Source organism: Odocoileus virginianus, chromosome 24 (assembly GCF_023699985.2).
Source record: "Odocoileus virginianus isolate 20LAN1187 ecotype Illinois chromosome 24, Ovbor_1.2, whole genome shotgun sequence".
NCBI lineage: Eukaryota > Metazoa > Chordata > Mammalia > Artiodactyla > Cervidae > Odocoileus > Odocoileus virginianus.
This window is the reverse complement of record NC_069697.1, coordinates 37,042,561-37,049,844: the sequence shown is the minus strand read 5'-3', so window position 1 is coordinate 37,049,844 and position 7,284 is coordinate 37,042,561.

Genomic DNA, 7,284 nt, shown 5'->3' with positions numbered 1-7,284 from the left:
TTCTTCCCCTCACAGGCAACAAATGTTTATTGAGTACCTATTATGTCCCACGGACTGTTTGTTCTATAAATGAGCACACAGCACTGAACAAAAAAGAGTCAATTTAAGCCTTAGTGGATATTAAATTCTAGATGAGAGTAGGCTAGACATATTCTGCATGAAAGGAAATAAACCAAATGAATATAAAAAATGTATAGTATTGCATTTGATAAAAAATGCCTTTGAGGAATGTGAAGTAGGGAAGGGAACAGGAGCTCTGGGATGAGGAGATGCTGATTTTAAATGAAGCAAATAAGGGTAAGCCCATTCAGAAGATAACATTTCCATTCTAATGAAAACCTGAGTTTATTCAGAAAAGAAGGAAGGGCATTTAAAGAATGGCAGTTAACAGGTGCAAAGGCTGTACCACTGGAATGGGCCTCATTTATTTGAAGAATAGCAAGGAAGCCAAAGCAGTTTCTAATCCTTTTCGTTCTCTTCATCCTTGTGCTTTAAGCATAATCAAAGTCTCTCAGTTATTAGGCATGACTTATTATTTTTAATGATATATCTTTCACATTCTTTTTCAAACTAGGAATATTATCTTAAGTTCTGAATACTGACAATTCTTCCTTTAAAAGTCCACCTAAATATCATCTCATTTTTTCCTCTCTCGGACATATTGGGATTCTGTCTTCATAATGTTCCTTTGTGCCACTAGCCAAAATAATTATTTCAGTCTGAGTATTTTGAGTTTGATATGATTTTCAATCATCCATGTAGAAAAATTTACTAGAAAAATGGATTTGTGAGTCTGAAATGCAGAGTATATCCAATGTTGGAGAAAGATTTAGAGAAATTATTGTATAGGGGGATGTTAGAAGCAGAAGAATTTGTGCTACCACACATTAGAAGAGGTAATAAGAATCAAGTATTGGGTATAAAATTATTCTCTAATTTAACATTGAGAGAAATTGAGAGAAAAAGGCAATTTGGAGAAGAAACTTTAGAGTTCTTAGAGAACTAGGATTAAAACTAGGAGGAAATTAAAAAGTGATAAGGAAATATGAGGGCCACAGTGGAAAATTTTCAGTTCTCTAGGTCCCGTACTGTAATTAGAGGGAAATGCAGGGTTAGAGTAATTTTTCATGAAAGAGACAACGTTTTTATGAAAAAGGAGGCCTAGAAAAATGGGTATGGACAATAAAAGAGATACAAACAATAATTGCTGAAAAGGAGACAGGAAGAGGTAGGTGGAGAAGAAAATATTTTTAGTTGGAATTGAAACTAGTCAGCCTTCAATCAGAACATCCATGAAAACTCAGGAAAATCTGTAGTTACAAAAGCCTAGTAAACTAATAATATCAAGCAATAATTTGCCAATTTCTGGATAGATGATTTCTTTTCAACTTTTGTGTCTTCTAAATGTTTATAGTCTCTACAATAAAAAATAACTATTTATCACGTTGTGTTAGATTACTCAGGAAACAGATTCTAGGATGAAATTTTATATGCAGAAAATTTTTTGGGGTAAATGTTATTTAGACAACTTTGTGTTTTTTTTTCCCTTGAATATAACTGTAATATCAGTTTTTAAATCCTTGTCTGCTAATTCAAATATCTGCCTTTACTTTTAAGTAAAATCACATCTTCCTGTTTTGTTTTTGGAAAAAGTGTATCAGAAGCACTCAGGTTTGTCTAGTTGTTTTAGATTATATTTTGGACATTGTGACAATACATTTTGGAGATCCTAGACTTTTTTCTAGTTTGTTTTTGAAAAGTATTAATAAGGTTCACTTTTTGTGTCAGAAGGCTGTTACTATAGCAGCACGCAAAGTTCAAACTCTGTGTCACCTTTGTCAGTCAGCAGTTGAAATTTCTGGTAAGTTCTTATATTAGTTTCCTTATGGCAGCTGTAACAAATTATCACCACAACAAAATAAAGCAATAATTATCTTCTCACTAAAAACAATAAAATTTATTTTTTCACAGTTCTGACGTACAGAATGCCCAGATCCGTATCACTGGGCCAGAATGAATGTGTCAACACAGCCACCCTCCTTTCAGAGGCTCTAGGTAATATATCCTTGCTTCTTCCAAGTTCTGGTGGCTGTGGGAATTCCTTGGAAAATGGCCCCATCACTCCAAACTTTGAGGTCAAAATTCTCAAATCTCTCCCTCTCTGCTCTGCCTTCACATGTCTTCTGCTCCATGCATAGTAAAATCTCACCCTGTGTCCCTCTTTTTTTTTTTTTTTTTAATTTTTATTAGTTGGAGGCTAATTACTTTACATCATTACAGTAGTTTTTGTTATACATTGATATGAATTAGCCATGGATTTACATGTATTCCCCATCCCAGTCTGTGTCCCTCTTATAAGGATACATGTGATTGCATTTAGGATGGACCAGGATAATCTGAGATAATCTTCCCATCTCAAGATCCTTAATCACATCTGCAAAGACTTTGCGATAAAAGGTAACATTCACAGGGTCCAGCAATTAAAGAGCATTACTCAGCCTACTACAGTTCTGTTAGCCTATTTGGCCTGCTAGGAGTCTGACCTGTATATACACAGTTCAGAAGTCAGTTTAAATTTTACTTATACTCAGAATTGAGGACTCTCCCTTTCTCTCTCCTTTCTGGAATTTTTCTCTCATTTCCTTTCTTCCATCATTATCCAGAACTCTGTCCTCTGTTTTTTCAAACCAGAAAGTTTTTTTTTTTTTTACCATGTTGTCTTCTGATTCCTCAAGCCAGGAAGGTTTTATTTATGTGTGTATTTATTCATTTTAGTTTTATCCATCCTGTTTGGCACCTACTGGAACTTTTCCTCAAGATCAAAGTGTATAAAATGCGAAACTCATTTTCTACCATTTCCCTTTCCCATGTATAGAGTAGATACCTCATCAGATTCTGCCTGCTTTTGGTTTTTAACTGCGGCTCAAACGGGTTTTTATTTTTTCTTTTTGCCAGAGCTTATAATTTGTACATATGTATATGGAGGATGATTCCACAATAGCTATGCCTTTATCACCAGAAGCTGAACTTTTCTATTTTTTAAGAGTACATGGGACATTCACCAAAATGCATTATAATTTTGCATTATAAGCAAAGCCTCAATAAATTGCCAAAGGTCAAAATCCTTTTAGAATATTTTTCTGACAACAGTAAAATTAAACTAAAAATTTAAAAAGATAAGTAGGAAAACCTAAGGTGACTTTGGATCAAAAAAAGAAAAACACAGAGATTAGAAAATATTTGAACTGGAATATATAAGATATTAAAACTTGTAAGATATACTAAAGCACTACTTAGAAATAATATTACAGCATTGAAGGCAAATATTAAAAAAGAAGAAAGGCTGAAAAGGATCTCAAGAACAGAGGAACACCAACTTAAAAGTGAGTGAAGAGGAAGAAAATAATAGAGCTAAGATTAGAAATCAATAGAATAAAAAACAAGCATACAATAGAATAAAATAATAAATCAAGAAATGATATCTGAAATGGTTAATAAAATTTCTAAACACTGGAATAAGGGAAAAATACAATTTCTTGAGAATGAAAATGGATTTTATATATACAAATCTAATAGATGTTAAACACATAGAGGGTATTATAAATAACTTCAGACTAATAAATTTGGATGAAATGAACAAATCTTTTCCTTTTACTTCTTTTGGTTGTTTTGGGAGTAGGATATATACTTGGGTAGATAATCTTTTATAAAGATGCTGATATTATACTCTTAGCAAATAGTTTTGTAATGTGCAACTTTGCCCCTCTTCATATGGCACTGGAAACAGGTTTAAATCCAGTCTCTATCCTCCCAGTTAGTTATTACAGTAGAACAAAGGTCTTCTAACACCCTGTTCTCTGACCCTGTGTCTGCCTCAGATGGTGAAACTGTCTGTCATTTCAAGAAAGTATTAAAGAAAATGGGATTTTCAGTATCTACAGTGGCAGTTAAAAAGAAGGGAAAGGACATTCTAATTAAGGTTGTTAGTGAGAGTTCATATAGTATCTGATCTCCTGCTCTCAGAGAGGAGAGATCGAAGTCACCATTTTATAACTGAATTGAGAATTGGCTCCTCCTTATGAGTTCCATGGGGCTTCCCTGGTGGCTCAGAGGTTAAAGCGTCTGCCTGCGTCTGCCTGCAATGCGGGAGACCTGGGTTTGATCCCTGGGCTGGGAAGATCCCCTGGAGAAGGAAACGGCAACGCACTCCAGTATTCTTGTCTGGAGAATCCCATGGACGGAGGAGCCTGGTGGGCTACAGTCCATGGGGTCACGAAGACTCGGACATGACTGAGTGACTTCACTTTCACTTATGAGTTCCATGAGTTGAAGGAATTTAAAAGACATATTGGCTGTGAACTAAAGAGGAACATGCCCTTTTGTTATATTACACATGGATTCTTATGAACCAAAATGGGCACTATTACAGAATCCACAATAGTGGACTCTCGTAAAACAGTGGAATCTGTGTCAATATATCCTTGCAATGTTAGCATATGACTTTTCTGTAAATCCAACTTTTTGGTGCATGGCAGTCATTGACGAAACAAAAAACATTCTCTTCTTACTCTTAACCTCTAAAAAGATTGCAGAAGCTCTGGGTGAGCAGCAAGCTGCTATCATTGACTGTATTTCTAGTCTTCAGTACTTGAAAATTATCTGCCCAGCCTTCTTCCCACCATGTGGTCCTGATAGTGTGTACGTGCGTGCGTGTGTGTGTGTGTGTGCGCGTGTGTGCGTGCACGTGCATGTGTGTGTGTGTGTGTACACGTGCACAAGCACATCCCTTGGCCTGTGTTTCCAATCAGCTCTACAAAAGCTAGGTCAGTGGGCTGATGTGATTTTCCTTGAGACACTGCAGGCTGGGATCAGCATGACTGTCTTCAAACCAGTTTCTTCTGTGTTAAGTCTGCTTGAAATTTTGATTGGAAAGGCCTTTTTTTTTCTTACTCTTCCTCCTCTTTCCTATATCAGGCTGTTAGCAACTGTTCTCCTGGGAAGCTTCAAAGTGATGAAATGGTGGGTGGAGCAGAGGAGAAAGAAAGGGGATGCGTGCTGTGGAAAGCTGTGCTGTTGCTGTAGTTTCCTTTCCTCTCACTGAGATGTAATCACTAGTTGGAGAAAATTGGAATGTTTCAAGAATGAGAGCCAGTGCAGGGTGGAAGAGGGAGGGGATGGCAGGAGAATTCAATAATAGGGCCAAGGGGAGATTAGCAATGTAATGCCCAGTAAATTGTGCTGTGGAACTCTGCCAGTGATTAGGGAATCAGAGCTACTGGGGAAAAAGGCAAATTTTCCTAGTGTTGCTTTTGAAAATTTGCAAATAAGTTTGCTACCATGCTGCCAGGTAAGGGGGGTTGAGACATGTTTCTGCAGTTCTATTCTTCCTCACTTTAGGGACAATATGTGCTAGAGGCCATTGGCCTAGCTGACCACCCATTTCATCTGCTTTCTTTATACCCCAACACCTGCCCCAGTTACTCTGATTCCAGTCTGGTGAGGCAGACCCCAAATTTACAAGCAAACTGAATCTCAACTACTGATTATGCCCTACATAATTTCTAATTAAAGTGGCATGCCTTCATATATATTTATAGATGTTGGAAGATGAGTACACTATTGTGTCAGTTCTGAAAGTTTCAAAAAGGTTGTGTGGTTTGGAGTATGAACACTCCAGGTCTAGATAACCAAAAATTTACTGTTCATTGAAGTGGAAAATATAGTGAACTGATTTCTACACTCAGCTTTGTCCTTAACTAGGTACATGATCTTGGGCAAATTATAATGTCTGCATTGCTCCTTCATAGAATAATGGATGGAAATTGATGGTTTCTAAGTTTCTTTAATCTTTCATATTTTGTAATGCACATATTCATCAATGAATATATGTTAGATATCTCCTACATATGAAACATTATATACTCAACTAAGTTTTTTTTTATTAACTTTTGTTTCAAAGTAATACATTGTCATGGCTACTTCAATTTCCTCAGTTGTGAAACTGGGCTAATAATGGGTCTTCTTAGTTAAGAACATAAACAGTATAAACTGTATCTGAAAGTGATTTGGAAAATGTAAAATGCACTGTAGCAGATCAGTTCAGTTCAGTCGCTCAGTCATGTCTGACTCTGTGCCTCCACAGACTGCAGCATGCCAGGATTCCCTGTCCATCTCCTGGAGCTTGCTCAAACTTATGTCCATTGATTCAGTAATGCCATCCAACCATCTCATCCTCTGTTATCTCCTTCTCCTCCTGGCTTTAATCCTTCCCAGCATCAGGGTCTTTTCTAAGGAGTCAGCTCTTCACAACAGGTGGCCAAAGTATTGGAGTTTCAGCTTCAACATCAGTCCTTCCAATGAAAATTCAGACTGATTTCCTTTAGGATGGACTTGTTGGATCTCCTTGCAGTCCAAGAGACTCTCAAGAGTCTTCTCCAACACCATAGTTCAAAAGCATCCGTTCTTCGGCACTCAGGTTTCTTTATGGTCCAACTCTCACATCCATACATGACTACTGGAAAAACCATAGCTTTGACTAGATGGAGCTTTGCCGGTAAAATTTCATCTCTACTTTATAATATGCTATCTAGGTTGGTCATAGCTTCTCTTCCAAGGAGCAAGCGTCTTTTAATTTCATGGTTGCAGTCACCATCTGCAGTGATTTTGGAGCCCAAGAAAATAGAGTCTCTCACTGCTTCCATTGTTTTCCCATCTATTTGCCATGAAGTGATGGGACCAAATGCCATGATCTTAGTTTTTTGATTGCTGAGTTTTAAGCCAGCTCTTTTTTTGTTCACTCTCCTCTTTCACTTTCATTAACAGCCTGTTTAGTTCCTCTTTGCTTTCTGCCATAAGGGTGGTGTCATCTGCATATGTGAGGTTGTTGATATTTCTCCCAGCAATCTTGATTCCAGCTTGTGCTTTATCTAGCCTGGCATTTTGCATGACATATTCTCTATATAAGTTAAATAAGCAAGATGACAATATACAGCCTTGACACGCTCCCTTCCCAATTTGGAACCAATCGTTACTCCATGTCGAGTTCTAACTGTTGCTTCTTGACCTGCATACAGGCTTCTCAGGATGCAGGTAAGGTTTTCTGGTACTCCCACCTCTAGAATGTTCCACAGTTTGTTGTGACCCACAGAGTCAAAGGCTTTGGTGTAGTCAGTAAAGCAGAAGTAGCAGATACTCTAGCAGATACTTGTGATATATTCACATACATGGGAAAACAGGTACTCTGGAAACAGACATGGAGGTTTTATTCTTTGAGATAATAACCAA